Source organism: Pan paniscus, chromosome 7, assembly GCF_029289425.2.
Source record: "Pan paniscus chromosome 7, NHGRI_mPanPan1-v2.0_pri, whole genome shotgun sequence".
Lineage (NCBI taxonomy): Eukaryota > Metazoa > Chordata > Mammalia > Primates > Hominidae > Pan > Pan paniscus.
Genome location: NC_073256.2, coordinates 160,429,040 through 160,449,824, shown reverse-complemented (window position 1 = coordinate 160,449,824; position 20,785 = coordinate 160,429,040). Strand labels below are relative to the sequence as shown.

Here is a 20,785-nt window from a genome sequence, read left to right as displayed (position 1 = left end):
ACCACTGTTTATTAATGAGAAGAAGGATTTGTGAGGCTAGTCTGAGGCTGTAGCAAATCTGGAGTACCTTGTGCTATGAATTCGTTTTTCTCTGTTGTTCTGTCATAAAGAGGGGGCACCACAGGATAAACATGAGCTCAGGACCCCTGGAAGCCCACGGCTCAACCTGGTCCGACAGGCTGGTCAGTGACAAACTTTGCTGCGGGTTCCTGGAGCAAAAACTGGAGGAAGTTTCCCTCTTGTCTTGGTTTATGTCCTTGAAAGCGTGACTTTGTGACCATGTGCAGGAATTCTCTCCTGCTCTCCACCATCCGGAGGGCAGGAATTTTCAAGTTCACGTCAGGCGGCTGGTCCAAGGACCAGGAGTCAGAAATGAGTTGCCTTGCTCTTCCCCTGAGTGTGTTGAGCCCTCTCAAGAGTTTTGTCTTAAAAGGTCTCATCCCTACAGGGCTTTTACTGTCTATCGCTTTCTTCTTCTTCTTTTTTTTTTTTGAGACAGAGTCTCACTCTGTTGCCCAGGCTGGAGTGCAGTGGTGCAATCTCGGCTCACTGCAAGCTCCGCCTCCCGGGTTCATGCCATTCTCCTGCCTCAGCCTCCTGAGTAGCTGGGACTACAGGTGCCCACCACCACATCCAGCTAATTTTGTTTTTGTATTTTTAGTAGAGACAGGGTTTCACCACGTTAGCCAGGATGGTCTCGATCTCCTGACCTCGTGATCTACCCGCCTCGGCCTCCCAAAGTGCTGGGATTACAGGTGTGACCCACCGCGCCCGGCCGCCTATCACTTTCTTAAGCCCATTTCTGAGAGTGGATTCTTGGGGATCACGGAGATGCCTGCTTTACTCCCTTTCTGGAAATACCTTTTGCTAAGATGGTAAAAACCTGGAAGATTGCCATCTGGACTTTAGCGGGCTTTTTAGATTGAGTTGCTGTTGGAACTGACTCCTGGGAAAGACACCAGCAGCCACCTTGTGCTAGAGATCAGCTAGCTAAGGCTCTGGTGGTTCTTCGCAATCGTGGCCTGGGTTCAGTTCCTGGCTTTGGGAGTGAGTCCTTCGTGGTCTAATACTTGCTGGACTTTTGCCGCTTATTGATTATTTTCCCCTCTATGGACAGCTTCTGATTTTCTGTCTTGAACTACCTTTGGGGAGATTTTAGACCTTGTACAAATCACTTATTATCTCTTTGGAGACACTTTGAATATCTGTGGTTAAGTCATCCTTTTCGTTAAGGCTCACTGATTTACCTTTAGTAAAACAATTCAAAAGCCAGAAATATTGGCCCGTTGTCCTGGCTGAAATCTGGTAATAAAAGATTTATTATTATTATTATTTTTATTTTTGAGATGGAGTTTCACTCCTGTTGCCCAGCCTGGAGTGCAATGGTGTGATCTTGCCTCACTGCAACCTCCGCCTCCTGGGTTCAAGCAATTCTCCTGCCTCAGCCTCCCGAGTAGCTGGGATTACAGGTGCCTGCCACTATGCCTGGCTAATTTTATATTTTTAGTAGAGATGGGGTTTCACCATGTTGGCTAGGTTGGTCTCGAACTACTGACCTCAGGTGATCCACCCACCTCGGCCTCCCAAAGTGCTAGGATTACAGGCGTGAGCCTCCATGCCCAGCCAGATTTTAAAAGGATTTTTCTTTTGAGAGCTCTATAGTTAGAAATCGACTTTATTAAAACCGATATTTGGGCTATATTTGTGCAGATATTGTTTTAAAGCCCCTGCTCTCCCTCTAAACACTTTTAGTCAACGGAATTCTGTGTTGATTCTTCATTTCTGTCTGTCTGTGTATTTAATGTGTCGCTTATGGTCTTTCTATAAAACAGCTCTAATTGCCGGGCGCGGTGGCTCATGCCTGTAATCCCAGCACTTTGGGAGGCTGAGGTGGGTGGATCACCTGAGGTCGGGAGTTCAAGACCAGCCTGACTAACATGGAGAAACCCTGTCTCTACTAAAAATACAAAATTAGCCGGGTGTGGTGGTGCATGCCTGTAATCCTAGCTACTCAGGAGACTGAGGCAGGGGAATTGCTTGAACCCGGTAGGCTGAGGTTGCGGTGAGCCAAGATCGTGCCATTGCACTCCAGCCTGGGCAATAAGAGTGAAACTCCATCTCAAAAAAAAAAAAAAAAAAAAGAGCTCTAATTAACTGAATTAAAGAAAAATAGGCTAAAAGTTGGAAGACAGCCGACAACGTAGCCAGGTGAAACAGCTGCCACCGAGGGGCAGAGACAACTGGCATGTTTCCAACAGATCTTCAGAGGGAAGGCACCGGGAGTGGACTGCTGGACACCCGGAGTGGACTGCAGGAGGACACAGAAGCTAGGCTGAAGCGGGAGGAAGCTGGGAACCCTGCACGGGGCCACTGCGCACTGGGACTCGTTACTGGTCCCCAAGACTCAGGGAGAATGGGTGAGTTGAACTGGCAAGGAGGAGCCCACTGTCACTACGGGCCTCTGGAATCCCGGCAGGAGGAGATTAACCACCATGGACACTCGAGGTGGCAGAGAGAGCTGCCTAGAGAAGGTGTGGGGGCAGCAGCCAGCTGAGGCAGAGCCCAGAGGGTTTGGTGCAGGAGAGTCTGTAGTGGAGGGCCATCCCCCAGGCTCAAATTCCTCCCATAGGAGATTTTAGCCCTAGGGGAGCTGTTGTATGTGATCTTTGCGGGGCGGTCTTGCCCATCAGATGGGGCCAGTCTGACCCGAGCATGCCTTGGTCTGCTGGCCTCTCCCAGGGCCCCGGCCTGGCCACGCCTGCTTGCAGGGCAGCTCTGGGTGCCCTGGGGGCCTGCAGCATAGCTTCTGCACTGGTGGACCATGCCTGATTGGTGGAGAGCTCCAGCAGGGCAGCCCCCATATCCCTGTGCCAGCCTGCCCACTGCCTCCCACACTGCAGCTTCTCCAGGGCCCACTGTCACCCCCCATCTTGCTTTTGCCAGTGCATATCTGTGCAGGTGGGTTTTGCTTTCCTTGCCCGCCAGTGTACCTGTGTGTTTGCACCGTGCCCTGCCATTGCTGTGGCAGGAGTACCGTTTGCCCCACGCCCCCTGCTGACTGCCATTGCAGTTGGAGCCTTGGCAGACACAGAGCCAGCCAGCCCCACTTCCCTTGCACCCCACTCTTGCACCAACACTGTTGCGGGAGTGAAACTAGGCACGGAACAGGGACCACCCTGCCTGTGGGGCACAAAGAATGCCACAGGCCTGGGCCTGCCGGTGCTCCACCTCCATCCCAACACCACCACCAGCATGGCTGTTGCCAGCAGGGGGCCCTGCCCCCCAGGTGCTTTCTTCTGCCACTGTGGTGAACACCTGCATGGAGGCAGGCACCCAAGCACTTGCTAGCACCCTGCCACAGCCGATGAACGTGCACCCTGTGCTGCTGCCACCACGGCTGCTGGCATGTGCAAGCAAGAATGGATCCTGCTGCCACTGCACTGCAAAATGCATTGGCTGGCGCCACCTATCAGAGTGTAGTGACCGGTAGTGAGGAGCACCTTGATCCCTCAGTGCAGTTGATTCCTAACCTCCAGGAGCCAGAGAACAAAGTTGGTGCCTGATACAAGTCCCCCAGTTAGAGCACACAGTCCGGGAGTCAGGAACTGAGCCTTGGCCCCCTAAAATCATCCAGAAACAAAGCCAGTCAGCTGAATCCAACTTATACTACAATCAAATCCTCAAGGTCATCAAATAGGATAAAAGAAAAAAAAATTATCCAAAGGTTAGCAACTTCAAAGAGCATAGGAACATCAGCCCAAAAAGATAAGAAAGAACCAGTTCAAGAACCCAGACAACACAAGCCAGAGTGCCTTCTTTCCTCCAAATGACTGCCCCACCTCTCCAGCAAGGGTTCTGAACCAGGCTGAGATGGCTGAAATGACAGAAATAGAATTCAGAATATGGATAGGAACCAAGATCATTGAGGTGTAGGGGTACGTGGAAACCCAATCCAAGGATGATAGGAGTCACAATAAAATGATGCAGGAGCTGACAGACAAAATTGCCAGTATAGAAAAGAACATAACTGACCTGATAGAACCGAAAACCACACTATAAGAATTTCATAATGCAATCAGAAGTGTTAATAGCAGAATATACCAAGTGGAGGAAAGAATCTCAGTGCTTGAAGACTAGCTTTCTGAAATAAGACAGTCAGACAAGAATGGAGACAAAAGAACTTTGAAAAGGAATGAACAAAACCTCCAGGAAATATGGGATTCTGTAATCCAAATCTGTGACTCATTGGTGTCCCTGAAAGAGATGGGGAGAGTGTAAGCAACTTGGAAGACAGATTTCAGGATATCATCCATGAAAACTTCCCCAGCCTAGCTAGAGAGGCTGCCATCCAAATCCAGGAAACTCAGAGTAAGATATTCCATGAGAAGATCATCCCCAAGACACATAATCATGAAATTCTTCAAGGTTGAAATGAAAGAAAAAAAGTTAAAGGCAGCCAGAGAGAAAGGCCAGGTCACCTACAAAGGAACACCTGTCAGACTAAGAGCAGACCTCTCAGTAGAAACCCTACAAGCCAGAAGAGATTGGGGGCCAATATTCAACATTCCTAAAGAAATTCCAACCCAGAATTTCATATCTGGCCAAACTAAGCTTCGTAAGTGAAGGAGAAATAAGATCCTTTTCAGACAAGTAAATGCTGAGGGAATTTGTCACCACCAGACCTGCCTCACAAGAACTCCTGAAGGCAGCACTAAATATGGAAAAGAAAGACTGTTAACAGCCACTACAAAAACATACCAAAGTACACAGACCAGTTACACTATAAAGCAACCACACAAACAAATCTGCATAATAATCAGTTAACATGATGACAGGAGCAAATCCACATATATCAATACTAACCTTGCATGTAAATGGGCTAAATGCCCCAATTAAAAGGCACAGAGTTGCATGCTGGATAAAGAACCAATAGCCATTGGTAAGTTGTCTTCAAGAGATCCATTTCACATGCAGTGACATCCATAGGCTCAAATAAAAGGATGGAGAAAAATCTACCAAGCAAATGGAAAACAACAAATCAGGGGTTGCAATCCTAACTTCAGACAAAACAGACATTAAGCCGACAAAGATCAAAAAAGACAAAGATGGGCATTACATAATGGTAAAGGGTTCAATTCAACAAGAAGACCTAACTATCCTAAATATATATGCACCCAACATAGGAGCACCCACATTTATAAAGCAAGTTCTTAAAGACCTTCAAAGAGACTTAGACTCGCACACAATAATAGTGGGAGACTTTAACACCCCACTGACAGTATTAGACAGATCATTAAGGCAGAAAATTCACAAAAAAATTCAGGAGCTGAACTCAGCACTGGAACAAATGGACCTGATAGACACCTACAGAACTCTCCACCCCGAAACAACAGAATATGCATTCTTCTCATTGCCACATGACACGTACTTTAAGATAGATCACATGATTGAACAAAAAACACTCCTCAGCAAATACAAAAGAACTGAAATCATAACAACCAATTCCTCAGACCACAGCACAACCAAATTAGAAATCAAGACTAAGAAATTCACTCAAAACCATGCAATTACATGGAAATTGAATAACCTGCTCCTGATTGACTTTTGTGTAGATGATGAAATTAAGTCAGAAATCAAGACGTTCTTTCAAACTAATAAGAACAAAGATACAGCATACCAGAATCTCTGGGACACAGCTAAGTCAGTGTTAAGGGGAAATTTATAGCGCTAAAGGCCCACATCAAAAAGTTAGAAAGATCTCAATTTAACAACCGAACATCACAACTAAAAGAACTGGAGAACCAAGAGAAAACCAGCCCCAAAGCTAGCAGAAGACAAGAAGTAGCCAAAATCAGAGCAGAACCGAAGGAGACTGAGACATGAAAACCATTCAAAAGATCAACAAATCCAGAAGTTGGTTTTTTGAAAAAGTTAATACAATAGATAGACCACTAGCTATACTAATACAGAAGAAAAGCAAAGATCCAAATAAACACGATCAGAGATGACAAAGGAGATATTACCAGTGGCCCCACAGAAATATAAATAACCACCAGAGAATATTATGAACACCTCTATGCACATAAACTAGAAAATCCAGAAAAAACGGGTAAATTCCTGGACATATACACCCTCTCAAGACTGAGCCAGGGCCAGGCATGGTAGCACAAGCCTGTAATCCCAGCACTTTAGGAGGCCAAGGTGGGTGGATCACTTGAGATCACGAGTTTGAGACCAGCCTGGCCAACATAGTGAAACCCCATCTCCACTAAAATATAAAAATTAGCTGGGCATGGTGGTGCATGCCTGTAATCCCAGCTACTCAGGAGGCTGAGGCAGGAGAATTGCTTGAACCTGGGAGGCAGAGGTTGCAGTGAGCCAAGATTGCACCACTGCACTCCTGCCTGGGAGACAGAGCAAGACTCTGTCTCAAAAACAAACAAACAAAAAACAAAAAACTGAGCCAGGAAGAAATTGAATCCCTGAACAGACCAATAATGAGCTCTGAAATTGAATCAGTAATGAATAGCTTACCAATCAAAAAAAGCCCAGGTCCAGATGGAGTCTCAGCTGAAGTATATCAGATGTAAAAGGAGAACTGGACTGGTACCATTGTTGCTGAAATGATTCCAAAAAAATTGAGGAGGAGAGACTCCCCTCTAACTCATTCTGTGAAGCCAGCATCATTCTGATACCAAAACCTGGCAGAGATACAGCAACAACAACAAAAACTTCAGGCCAATATCCTCGATGAACATCGACACAAAAACCCTCAACAAAATACTGGCAAATGGAATCCAGCAGCACATCATCAAGCTTATCCACTATGATCAAGTAGGCTTTATCCCTGGCATGCAAGGTTGGTTCAACATACATAAATCAACACATATGATTCATCACATAAACAGAACCAAAGACAAAAACCATACGATTATCTCAATAGAGTCAGAGAAAGCTTTTTATAAAATTCAATACCCCTTAATGTTAAAAACTCTCAATAAACTAGATATTGAAGGAACATACCTCAAAATAATAAGAGGCATCTCTGACAAACCCACAGCCAACATCATACTGAATGGCCAAAAGCTGGAAGCATTCCCCTGGAAAACCAGCATGAGATAGGAATTCTCTCTCTCACCATTCCGGTTCAACGTAGTATTGGAAGTCCCAGCCAGAGCAATTGGGCAAGAGAAATAAATAAAAGGCATCTTGTCCAGGCATGGTGGCTCACTCCTATAATCCCAGCACTTTGAGAGGCTGAGGCAGGTGGATTGCTTTGGGCTCAGGAGTTTGAGATCAGCCTGGGTAACACAGTGAGACCTTGTCTCTACAAAAAAAAAAAAAAAAAAAAAAAAAGCAAAAAATTAGCTGGGCATGGTGGCTTGCATCTGTAGTCCCAGCTCCTCAGGAGGCTGAACCAGGAGGATCACTTGAGCCCAGGAAGTGGAGGTTGCAGTGAGCTGAGATTGCATCACTACACTCCAGCCCGGGTGACAGAGTGTCTCAAAAAAAAAAAAAAAAAATTAAAAAGGCATCCAAATAGGAAGAGAGGAAGCCAAACTATCCCTGTTGGCAGACAAATGATCCTATATCTAGAAAACCCCATAGTCTTGGCCCAAAACTCCTTAAGCTGATAAACAACTTCAGCAAAGTCTCAGGATACAAAGTAAGTTTGCAAAAATCACTAGCATTCCTATACACCAACAAGAGTCAAGCTGAGAGGTAAATCAGGAATGCAATCCCATTCACAATTGCCACAGAGGAATAAAATACCTAGGACTTCAGCTAATCAGCGAGGTGAAAGATCTCTACAAGGAGAATTACAAAACACTGCTCAAAGAAATCAGAGATGACACAAATGGAACAATATTCCATGCTCATGGATAGGAGGAATCAATATTGTTAAAATGGCCATATCACCCGAAGCAATTTATAGATTCAGTGCTATTCCTATTAAACTACCAATAACATTTCTCACAGAACTAGAAAAAACTACTTTAAAATTCATATGGAACTGAAAATTAGCCTGAATAGCCAAGGCAATCCTAAGCAAAAGAACAAAGCTGGAGGAATCATCCTACCCAGCTTCAAACTATACTACAGGGCTACAGTAACCAAAACAGCATGGTATTGGTATAAAAACAGACATATTATGGTCTATATAGACCAAAGGAACAGAATAGAGAGCCCAGAAATAAGGCCACACACCTGCAACCATCTGATCTTCAACAAAGTCAGTAATAACAAGCAATGGGGAAAGAACTACCTATTTCATCAATGGCTCTGGGATAACTTGCTAGCCATATGAAGAAGGATGAAATTGGTCCCCTATGTTTTACCACATACAAAAATTAACTCAAGATGGATTGAAGACTTAAATGTAAAACCCCAAACTATAAAAACCCTGGAAGACAACCTAGGCAATACCATCCTGGACATAGGAAATGACAAAGATTTCATGATGAAGACACCAAAAGCAATAGCAACAAAAGCAAAAATTGACAAATGGGACCTAATTAAACTGAAGAGCTTCCGCATAGCAAAAGAAACTATCAGCAGAGTAAACAGACAACTTATAGAATGGGAGAAAGTTTTTGCAAACTATGCATTTAACAGAGGTCTAATATCCAGCAGCTATAAGGAACTTAAATGACTTTACAAGAAAAAAACAACCTCATGAAAAAGTAGGCAAAGGACATGAACAGACACTTTTCAAAATAAGGCATACATGCGGCCAAGAAGCATATTAAAATAAGCTCAACATCACTGATTGTTAGAGCAATGCAAATCAAAACCACAATTAAATGCCATCTCACACTAGTCAGAATGGCCATTATTAAGAAGTCAAAAAATGGCCAGGTGCGGTGGCTCACGCCTGTAATCCTAGCACTTTGGGAGGCCAAGGTGGGTGGATCATGAGGTCAGAAGTTCAAGACCAGCCTGGCCAGCATGGAGAAACCCTGTTTCTACTAAAAATACACAAATTAGTTGGGCATGGTGGTGTGTGCCTGTAGTCCCAGCTACTCAGGAGACTGAGGCAAGAGAATTATTTTAACCCAGGAGGCGGAGTTTGCAGTGAGCTGAGATCATGCCACTGCATTCCAGCCTGGGCCACAAGAGTGAAACTCTCTCAAACAAACAAACAAAAAAAGTCAAAAAATATCAGATGCTGACAAGACAAGGTAGTAGAGAAAAAGGAATGCTTATACACTGTTGGTGGGAATGTAAATTAGTTCAACCACTGTAGAAAACAGTTTGGCAATTCCTGAAAGACTTAAAAACAGAAATAGTATTTGACCCAGCCATCCCATTACCAAGTATATACGTAAAGGAATGTAAAGTATTCTGTCATAAAAATACATAAATGTGTATGTTCACTGCAGCACTATTCACAATAGCAAAGACATGGAATCAACCCTAATGCCCATCAATGGTAGACTGGATAAAGAAAATACGGTACATATACACCGTGGAATATTATTATGCAGCCATAAAAAGGAATGAGATAATATCCTTTGCAGGAACATGGATGGAGCTAGAGGCCATCATCCTTAGCAAACTTAGGCAGGAACAGGCACCAAATACCGCATGTTCTCACTTATAAGTGGGAGCTAAATGATGAGAACACATGGACACATAGAGGGGAATAACACACACTGGGGCCTATTGGAGGTTGGAGGGTAGGAGGAGGGAGGGGATCAGGAAAAATAAGTAATGGGTGAAGGGGTGGCCTGCCCCTCCACACCTGTGGGTATTTTTTGTCAGGTGGGATGAGAGACTGAGAAAAGAAGACACAGAGACAAAGTATAGAGAAACAATAGTGGGCCCAGGAGGCCGGCACTCAGCATACCAAGGAACTGCTCTGGCACTGGTCTCTGAGTTCTCTTAGTTTTTATTGATTGTTATTTTCATTATCTCAGCAAGAGGAATGCAGTAGGAGAGCAGGGTGATAATAGGGAGAAGGTCAGCAAAAAACATGTGAGCCAAAGAATCAAGGGAAGGTGCTATGACTGGACATGCACGTAAGCCAGATTTATGTTTCTCTCCACCCAAACATCTCAGTGGAGTAAAGAATAACAAGGCAGCATTGCTGCCAACATGTCTCGCCTCCCGCCATAGGGCGGTTTTTCTCCTAGCTCAGAATTGAACAAATGTACAATCGGGTTTTATACCGAGACATTCAGTTCCCAGGGGCAGGCAGGAGACAGTGGCCTTCCTCTATCTCAACTGCAAGAGGCTTTCCTCTTTTACTAATCCACCTCAGCACAGACCCATTACGGGTGTCAGGCTGGGGGACGGTCAGGTCTTTCTCATCCCACGAGGCCACTTTTCAGACTATCACATGGGGAGAAACCTTGGACAATACCCCGCTTTCAAGGGCAGAGGTCCCTGCGGCTTTCCGCAGTGCGTTGTGCCCCTGGTTTATTGAGACTAGAGAATGGTGATGACTTTTACCAAGTATACTGCTTGTAAACATTTTGTTAATAAGGCACGTCCTGCACAGCCCTAAATCCCTTAAACCTTGATTCCATACAACACATGTTTTTGTGAGCTCAAAGTTGGGGCAAAGTGGCTGGGACAAAGTTACAAATTAACAGCATCTCAGCAAAACAATTGTTCAAGGTACAGGTCAGAATGGGATTTCTTATGTCTTACCTTTCTACATAGACACAGTAACAGTCTGATCTCTCTTTTCCCTACAAGTGGGTGCTGGGGCTTAGTACCCGGGTGATGAGATGATCTGTACAATGAACCCCCATGACACAAGTTTACCTAGATAGTAAACCTACACATGTACCCCTGAACTTAAAATAAAAGTTAAGTGATAAAAGAAAAGCAAGTGCTTAAATCAAACACTGTCAGGAAAATAGAAACTTTAATGCCTTTTAGGTCATGTGACTGATAATCTTTGAAAAATAAAGACAGTTAAAAGATGATTGCTGGGAAGCTTACCCATTTGGTCTAAATTAGGAATGCTTAGTACTGTTTGCTAGATACTTTAAGGCCATAAGCTGCTTCTATGACTTTTAATAAGTGTTTGACTTGTCTGTTTTATAGCCATTAGATTCTAGGGAAGGCCTGGGGACACATGGAGTTAGCTAGGTCCCCTGGTGAGGCTGGGAAGAGTCACACATTATCTGCAGCAATCTCCTTGCCTGGGCTCTCCAATCTTATACATGGTGAAAACTGCTTCCTTACCAGGTTTTTCAGCAAAAATAAAAGTTGCTAAGAGTTAACAGTGTAACACATACTTGAGACTACTGGAGAAACAGATTTACACACAAGGTGTAGAAGGGAAGTAGAATGTGTTCTTTGTAAAAGGTTATAAGAAGGCTTGGAAATATATATATATTTTTTTTTTGTAAAACAGAATGTAATTTTGTCTGCTGTGGAGATTTTTAAGGGTTGCCCTAACCTAACAGAGAAATGGGACGAAACTGAAGGTTTAAGCAAGTCGTGAAGGGTTTGTGAAGGGTTGATCTTGTTCAGGATGTTCTGTGGATGTGAGCAAGTTGGCTAGGATTTAAAGGGGATGATTTAGTTTTCCGTAGGTTGAACATTGAAATAAAAGCACACTGATGCAGGGTCAGAATCCGGGCCCGTGTGTTTGAATAACAGGGCTTTCTTAGCGAGCTGATCTGCTGTTTAACAGAAAATTATAAAACACTTATGGAAATTTTGTCTTATGTTCAAAGTAAGATTGGATAGACTTGTTTGTAAGGTTTTATTAAGAATCAGATTTGGCCTGGCGTGGTGGCTTATGCCTGTAATCCCAGCAATTTGGGAGGCCGAGGTGGGTGGATCACCTGAGGTCAGGAGTTCTAGACCAGCCTGGCCAACATGGTGAAACCCCATCTCTACTAAAAATACAAAAATTAGCCGGGTGTGGTGGTGGACGCCTGTAATCCCAGCTACTTGGGGGGCTCAGGCAGGAGAATTGCTTGAATCCGGGAGGCAGAGTTTGCAGTGAGCCAAGATCGCGCCATTGCATTCCCGCCTGGGGGACAAGAGTGAGACTTCGTCTCAAAAAAAAAAAAAAATCAGATTTAACATTAATAGTACATTAATGGAAAGGTGAAATTTGGGTTTCCTTTTTGAACAAGATTTTGATGTAATATTAAAAGAGAATGAAAGGTTTTTGTTTGCCTTTTGAATAACAGCAGGAAAAAAGGGAGGGAAAGAGGGGACATTCAGTTGGCCTCATGCCATCTTTTTTGGGTCCTGTTTGGAAAGTGGAGTCTCCCCTCTGTCAATGAGTAAAGATTTTCCCCTTTACTTATAGTGACCTGGACTTTCATGTTGTAATATCAAATGTTTGATTAAACCTTTGATATCTGACAAACTTTCCAAAGTCAAATTCTAAAGTTAGCCTTTTTTTTTTTTTTTTTGGAGACAGAGTCTCACTCTGTCGCCCTGGCTGGAGTGCAGTGGCACTATCCCGGCTCACTGCAAGCTCCGCCTCCCGGGTTCACGCCATTCTCCTGCCTCAGCCTCCCAAGTAGCTGGGACTACAGGCGCCCGCCACCACGCCCGGCTAATTTTTTGTATTTTTAGTAGAGACAGCGTTTCACTGTGTTAGCCAGGATGGTCTCGATCTCCTGACCTTGTGATCTGCCTGCCTCAGCCTCCCAAAGTGCTGGGATTATAGGCATGAGCCACTGTGCCCGGCCTAAAGTTAGCCTTTTAAAAAATCTGGTAAAAGTCCAAAAGAGGCATATTTGGTTATTTGGTAAAATCATACAGGAAGCATTGTCAAGTATGAAACGGTATTTGGCTTTATTTGGGCTGTATTTGTATGAATATGTTATTAGTATATGTTCCAAAATTGTGTAAGATTCCTGTAATTCTGATATATCTCAGTATGTGTTATCAGTAATAATTAGGATTGTTATGTGAAATTATTGTGTACCACAGAGATGACCAGACGTTAACTGTGGCCGTTCTGAGATTTCCTTATCCACAATTGTTTTACTTTATTTTCAAGGTGGTTTTATAATCAGCTATAGGACTCTGACAGGTGCTCTTGAAGGCAAGTTTCTGAGAACTTTGGCAGTTGTGGCATTAGAATAGAGGAGAAACTTCCAAGACTCCCACAGACAGCTAATGTGTTCCTGAATATTGAGCAGAACAGAAGTCAATTACATAGACTGAACTAAAGGAAGATGGGAGTAATCTTTTCATTGCTTTTTTGTTTGAAATGTTGCGCATTCTTTTGTTTTTCAGAGTCTAGAAAACCTTTTTTTTCTTTTGAGCTGTTTATAGCTTTTTTTTTTTTTGGCTTGTGAAGGGCTTTTGTTTGTTTAATACATTTGAAAAGAATGCATATACAAAAAATTGAGATATGAGAAGGCATTGGTTTAACATTAATGAATCTACAAGAATTAGGATTGGGAAGGCGGAAAAGATTACCTCAACATTTTAAGAAATTGGAAACTGCAACCAAAATAAGCTGATAAAATCCCTATTAACACTTATGAAAAGTCTTCATAAGACTCTTTCCGGTAGGGCGTGGTGGCTCACGCCTGTAATCCTAGCACTTTGGGAGGCTGAGGCAGGTGGATCATGAGGTGAGGAGATCGACACCATCCTGGCTAACACAGTGAAACCCCGTCTCTACTAAAAATACAAAAAAATTAGCCGGGCGTGGTGGTGGGTGCCTGTAGTCCCAGCTACTTGGGAGGCTGAGGCAGGAGAATGGCATGAACCTGGGAGGTGGAGGTTGCAATGAGCCGAGATTGTGCCACTGCACTCCAGCCTGGGTGACAGAGCCAGACTCCAGCTCAAAAAAAAAAAAAAAAAAGACTCTTTCCATGATTTTTATTAAACTAGAGAGCCTCACCTGGCTGCTGTAGGGTTCCTCATATGCAAAACAGAAATAAGGGGACTCCCCTGACTGGTCCCCATGTTGTTATGTGTTCTCCCCACCCCCACCCAACCCCCAGCTTCTTAATGAAGAAGGCCTCTATCCTCCTAATGAGAGGAAGTGAATCATTCCACAGATGTCTATCTTCTAGCACCACCCCTGGTATTTCCTCTACATACCAGGTCTTCAGCTGCATTCTAGGAACACCATATACTACTGAGCTGCAAATCGATGCTAAGCATGTAAGACAATGACTGACAGGGAAAAAAATTTTTAATTACAAACTCAATTCATTTGGTGCATTTCAAAGGTGCAATACTTTTCTTCATTTATTAGTGAAAGAAGTTAGAAATTAACTTCCCCCCAAAATCAGCAAATGGCAAACAAATGTCTTTGAAAGTCACAGTCACATATAGTGTGTCCTAGAAAAGAGGAGGGGCAAGACAGGCTCCACCCACTTTCATGAGTTTCATCAAATACTGGATCTACTCAAAGGTGGAGAGAAAAGGCAACTTTCAAAAAGGAGTCTGTTATTAAATGAGGCATTTACTATACTCCTTCCTGAGAGCCCCAGGTGGGGAACATGTTTTCTAAACCATATCTAGGAAGTGGAATGTGGAATCAATCTGTCCTCCTCCCCTTAAGGGCTATCCACTGGTTAATGAATTAAAAAAAAAATAAAGGACTAAAAAATAAACCCCACACACACTCCTCCCAAAAAAAGAGGAGACACACACACACACACACACACACACACACACTAAGATCTCCCAGATTACTCTCCAGAGTGGAACCAGGGAGCAGCTTCAACAATTCCAATTAGTCTGTTACAGAGTCATCCACAAGCATGCCTTGCTTTTAAACAAAAAAAAAATTTGAAACAACAAAACAAAAACTTGTACTAATCACTTTTCTGACAATACGCAATTACTCAAAATTAACTAATACTGGGAGGGGGAAGGGGGGGCCATACCTATGGGCCTTGTCTCACATGAGTGCATGTGGGTAGGTGCAGGACATTTGTCATTACTGCAAAAACGAATTTTAATTTTTAATCTTTGGTTTGAGTTAAACATTGCTTTTAGTATGATGCTGACACCAGCTGTGCAGAAAGGGCTCTGGAGAGATGTTCCTAGCAGCACACACCTGTGGCTCTTCTTCAGTTCTGGAGGCTCCAGGGCAGCCAATATTGCTTCATCAAATACATTCCTTAGGCCTTTCTGTGTGAGTGCAGAACACACCACATACCTGACAGCCTTCAGGTCACGGATCAGCTTTTCAGCAGTCTCTGGAGTGGTGGGCTTCTGTTTGTTCTTGGCAAGTTTCTCAATAGTAGAGGGGTCATCTCTGAGATGAATTTGGGTCCCAACAAGCAAGAAATGAGTCTTTGGACAGTGGTGAGTTATCTCAGACACCCACTTTCCTTTCACATTTTCAAATGAAGATGGAGAGACCACTGAAAAACAGACTGGAAATACATCTGTTTGTAGATAACTCAGCGGTCAGAATCTGTCATCATCGTCTTGCCCTGCAGTATCAAAAAGTCCAAGAGTATATGGTTCTCCACCAATCATAACTGTGACTGCATAGTTGTCAAAAACAGTTGGTACATATTTTGATGGAAATTTGTTTGTTGTGTAGGATATCAGGAGACATGTTTTACCAACAGCACCATTGCCCACAACAACACGCTTAATTGTTTGCATTGCTGAAATAATTTTGTATCCACTTTAAATATTTCAAATCTGATGTTGACCTCAGCTTCTTCACTGGGGCATTGGCAGCACTCTACAGCTTTTCATAACTGGGTAAAGTACACTCCTGTGAGTAAACTCTGAAGTACATTTCTGTCTACCTGATTTCTGTCGAAATTTGAAAACTATTTGCAAGTATACTTAATTTACGGCAGTATAGTTATTTGCATAAGTTCAATAAGAATGTATTTTCTTTTGTAACAGGACATAATTGGAGACACTGGTTATTTTACCAAAGCTTTGACTGGAAGGATGTACTTTCAGATACAAACAGACTGCTTTAAGGAGTCAAAGCTGACTTATGAAGTTGGCCTCATCCCTTGTCTACACAGTCACTGTACAGAGTTCCTTGCCTGTAGTATGTAAAGAATGTCACTTTCTGACAGGCTCAGGAGCCCCAAATTATCTTGGGACCTTGAGGAGAGGACATTGCCCAATTTATATAGGTATTTTCAGGCACCAATAAATCATGGCTGGGCTCAAGGCTTTAAAAAAAGTCAAATCTGGGATTCCTTATAGAATAAAGTTCCAGTAAAGCCAATTTTAAGACAGGCCTATATGGCAAATAATTATTCGTGCTGACATTATGCAAACACTCAGGCCAAGTATAAGATGAAAAATTATTTTAAATAAATTTGTCCTACTATGATTTGTCTTCAGTAAAAACAGGTACTGGGCTGGGCATGGTGGCTCACAGTTGTAATCCCAGCACACTGGGAGGCCAAGGCGGGCAGATTGCTTGAGGTCAGGAGTTCGAGACCAGCCTGGCCAACATGGTGGTGAAACACCATCTCTACCAAAAAATACAAAAATTAGCCAGGTGTGGTGGCATGTGTCTGTAATCCTAGCTACCCAGGAGGCTGAGGCATGAGAATTGCTTGCACCCGGGAGGTGGAGCTTGCCTGAGTCCTGGTAAGGCACAGACAGAAAGGGTTGTCAGCCATTTTTTTCTGAGGTTATAAGATCTGCAACTTCCCCAGTTATTGCTGCAGATAACACCACTATTGTAGATTGGCTTTTTGAGAAATCTTTTCCAGTGTTTGTGCATGACCGTGGCTCCACCTGGACCCACCTGGACCTGCCAATCCTGCTCGTGTGACCCCACCCAGAAGTGACTCAGTCCTTAGGACTCAGCGTTGACCCCCTGTGATTTCATCTCTGCTCTAAGCAATCAGCAGCAAGCACCTATTACCTGGCCTCCCCCACTCCTTCCCCAAAAACTGTCTTTGAACAACCCCTAACCTGTGAGTTTTGCATGAGGTTGTTTGAGTGCTAACTCCATCTCTGTAGCGTGGCCAGCCTTTTGTCTATTAAACTCTTTCCTTACTGCAATGCCATGGTCTTTCTTTATGCAGCAGGCAGGAAGAGCCCCTTCAGTGGTTACAAAGTCTTACCTGCACAGAGAGGTCCCAGAGAGGCTGGCTGGGCACTGGGGATCTGGGGCTACCATTGTTGATGGTCAATGAGACATGGAGTGGGAGCCTCCCACCCTGACATACCTAAAGAAGACACCACCTCCTATTTGGCAAAAGGTCTTTTCTTCCCACCAGCCTCACACTCCTGGTCCTGACGGCCACCTCCTACCGTGCTAGGGTCCCACACCCTGGGCTTCCTCCACACTAGTCAGTGGTTGGTGTTGGTGGGGAATCTTAGAGCCACCCTCTCAGACTCCCACTGAGGGGAACTGGTCTCCCTGTCCCTGGGGCTAGCCTGGAGCTGGGCCTGCCAGTGGTCACCTGTCTGAGCATGGGTTAGGAGGCTGGGAGGGCTGCCCACCACTCCAGGGCCTGCCTCCAGCTGCCTCCAGCTGCCTCCACCCTCAGGCACTCCTGGCCCCACGGTGCTTGAACAGGGCAGGGCAGGCTAGCTGGCTGAGGGCGGGGGGTTCCACGTCAGCGTTCTGAGGACTAAACTCTGGCCCTTTTTTCTTCTTTTGCCCAAATTCCTACCTAAGAGGCCTGGGGAGTGTGCCCTACAAACCGTAGAGTCTCTCAAATGGGTTTTATTTAACCCCATATAACACGGCTGCCTTTCCAGCCTGACTGTGGTGTAGCATCGCATGACGGACAAGGAAGAAAATGAGGTATTTTAAATGCATATACATTTATTTGCCATATCTTGAAGTAGCCGTGCAAAGTTGTCTCTTGTGGGAGAAACATCTACAGTCTGTAGAGAATCGCCTTCTTCTTCTGAGGCCTTTTTCCTGACCCAGGAGAGAATCAGCTAAGAGACTGACACCCTTTTAGGTCTGATAAGAAACATTTACATTCCATTCTCCCTGAAGCCTGCTATCTGGAGGCTTTACCTGAATGATAAGAATCTTGGTGTCGCAATCCCTTATCTTAACCCAGACATTCCTTTCTATGGATTCCAAGTCTTTTTTTTTTTTTTTAGACAAGTCTTGCTGTGTTGCCCAGGCTGGAGGGCAGTGGCGCGATCTTGGCTCACTGCAACCTCCGCCTCCTGGGTTCAAGCGATTCTCCCTTCCCAGCCTCCTGAGTAGCTGGGATTACAGGCGTGTGCCACCACACCCAGCTAATTTTTGTATTTTTGTAGAGATTTCTACAAAAATGTCAACAGGGGGTTTCACCATGTTAGCCAGGCTGGTCTTGAACTCCTGACCTCAGGTGATCTGTCTGCCTTGGCCTCCCAAAGTGCTGGGATCACAGGCGTGAGCCACTGAGCCTAGCTACAAATGATTTTTTTTTTTTTTTTTTTTTTTTGAGATGGAGTCTTGCTTCGTCACCCAGGCTGGAGTGCAATGGTGTGATCTTGGCTCACTGCAACCTCCACCTCCTGGGTTCAAGTGATTCTCCTACCTCAGGCTCCCAAGTAGCTGGGATTACAGGCACCTGCCACCATGCCTGGCTAATTTTTGTACTTTTAGTAGAGATGGGGTTTCACCATGTTGGCCAGGCTGGTTTCGAACTCCTGACCTCAGGTGATCTGCACGCCTTGGCCTCTCAAAGTGCTGGGATTACAGGCGTGAGCCATGGCGACCAGCCATACAAGTGAATTTTTAAAGGCAAAAAGGGGGCAGAGTGTGGCTGATATAAAGTTGTTTGTCAGGAATTCTGATTGGTTCACAGAAGTGACATTGCTGGGTGATTGGCTGGACATGGTTAAGCTCCAGGGTGTGGGTTTTCGTGTCCAGTGCGGCATTATCAGGTGAATGCATAGCTGCTGGCAATGGCAACCACCGGAGATGAGTCCATAGCTCAAGGTAGTAGAAGGATGCACCTGCTGTCTCATGTCAGTATCTCTCTGGGCCTGATAATAGAAAAAGACTCACATTTCTCAGATAATAGTTCTTTTCTTTTCTCACTCTCAGCAGGGTGAGTGGCAGCCTGCTTCCCAGACACCATTGGGCACACAGCCAGTTGGAGGGGGAGAGGACCCTGCGTTTGAAGCAGGAGCTGGCCTCTGTTGACGCAGGTTCAGCACGGCCCCAGCCCCTTCCTTCCTGCTTGCAGGGACACAGAATTCCTGCAGTTCCCTTTTCCCTGCCCCCACCCACGCCAGCTGGGCTCTGCTATGGCTCAGGGTGGCTCCTCCGGGTCCGCTCTGGCCTTGGGAAGACCCTGCAGGCTTCCTGTGACTGCCCCTCCCCACAGTGCTGACCCCCAGCACCTGATGAGGATGGTTTGCTTGGCCAATCTGTAATCAAGCTTCTGAACCTTCCCCCCAGGCCCATCTGTGCCTTTCCTCTACAATTCAATTTTAGCAAGAATCCTGCTAAGTCAGTTTAGCCCAAAACCTGCAGCCTCGATGTCTGATCCCTCTCATGTCTGAAAGGGTTTCTCATCCTTTACCCAGGGCCAACCTGGGAGACTGAAGCAGGGGTCTCCATCAGCTGAAGCTTGTTGAGCCACAGCTTGAGGGCATGGTCGGGAAAAATGTGGGCCCAGAAGCTTCTGTGGCCCGTGTCCTCTGAGGAGGTCTGTGGGGGGCTCAGTATAAACACGTTTCTTTAACCGGGAGAAGGAGCGCAGGAAGAGGGGGCAGGCGCTTAGGCAAATTGGTTTCATTAACGAGTGCCCAACAGTAATCCGTGGGCAAACATTGCCGGGGATGAGGGGAGGCAAAGGAAGAGTTAATCCTGCTGACCTCTGGTCTCAGGTAGGCAGAGGAATCTCACCTGGCCTTTGTTCTGCACCTGGGAAGGTCTGCTTGGAATCCAGCTTGTCGGTGTGCATTCTAACAGACTAGCTTTGCGGACCAGGTGTTGCAGACTAAAGTTGCAGTTGAGGTGTTCTTTTCTTGTTTATGGAAAGATAAACATCTTGGAAGGTTGGGCCAGCAAAGAGTGCTATGAATGTGGTGGCTATGGTCGGCCTGGGGCCCTGCCCCTCTCCTCAGCTCTTGGGGGCTGTCAGAACACCCGGTGCTTCCAGTTGCTCAGGGAGCGCCCAGGGTCACTGCTTTGTTCTTGGAGGCCTTAGCTGCTCCCTCCCTTGGGCCTGCTCAGGGGCCCCAGGCCTGCCCAGCAAGTCTCCCCAACTGGAGTCTTGGGGTTCCTTTCCTCTAGAAGGCAAATCTGCTCTTTGGAGTTTCCTGGGGTTGGGAAGAATGCCCGCCTGTGCTCACCTGCTGCTGTGGGTGGAGGCTGTGGGTGGAGGCTAGGGAGGCTGTGGGTGGTGGGTGGAGGCTGTGGGTGGAGACTGGGTGGAGACTGGAGGCTGTGGGTGGTGGGTGGAGGCTGTGGGTGGTGGGTGGAGGCTGTGGGTGGAGACTGGGTGGTGGGTGGAGGCCATGGGTGGAGACTGTGGGTTGTGGATGGAGGCTGTGGGTGGCGGATAGAGACTGTGGGTGGAGGCTGTGGGTGGTGGGTGGAGGCTGTGGTTGGAGGCCGTGGGCGGTGGGTGGAAGCTGTGAGTGGTGGGGTGGATGCTGGGGAGGCTTTCCTGGACAGAAAAAGCGCTGAGTAGCACCCCTGAGGTGCAGCGGGAGAAACCTCGCTTTGTGCGGTAGCCAGGGGCGGGGCAATGTGGGGTTGCCTATGTAGGTTATGAGACTGGAACCACATATTCCAAACACGGGTTTCATGAGACCAGGCCCAGTGCACTGTGAACCCATCCTTACACACACACACACACACACACACACCCCCCACAAATGCACACCTACCAAACGCATAGACACTCAACACAAATGCACACCTACCAAA

The 20,785-nt window shown here is 45.5% G+C and overlaps 1 long non-coding RNA gene and 1 pseudogene across 1 annotated transcript in view; one reads left to right on the top strand and one right to left on the bottom strand.

The window, feature by feature from the left end:
- The window catches only part of LOC117981537 (uncharacterized), a 58,263-nt gene that overhangs the window by 26,885 nt on the left and 10,593 nt on the right, over positions 1 to 20,785 (top strand). The gene's annotated exons all lie outside the window — the stretch shown is intronic.
- LOC129398653 (cell division control protein 42 homolog) lies at positions 9,701 to 20,238 on the bottom strand (annotated as a pseudogene).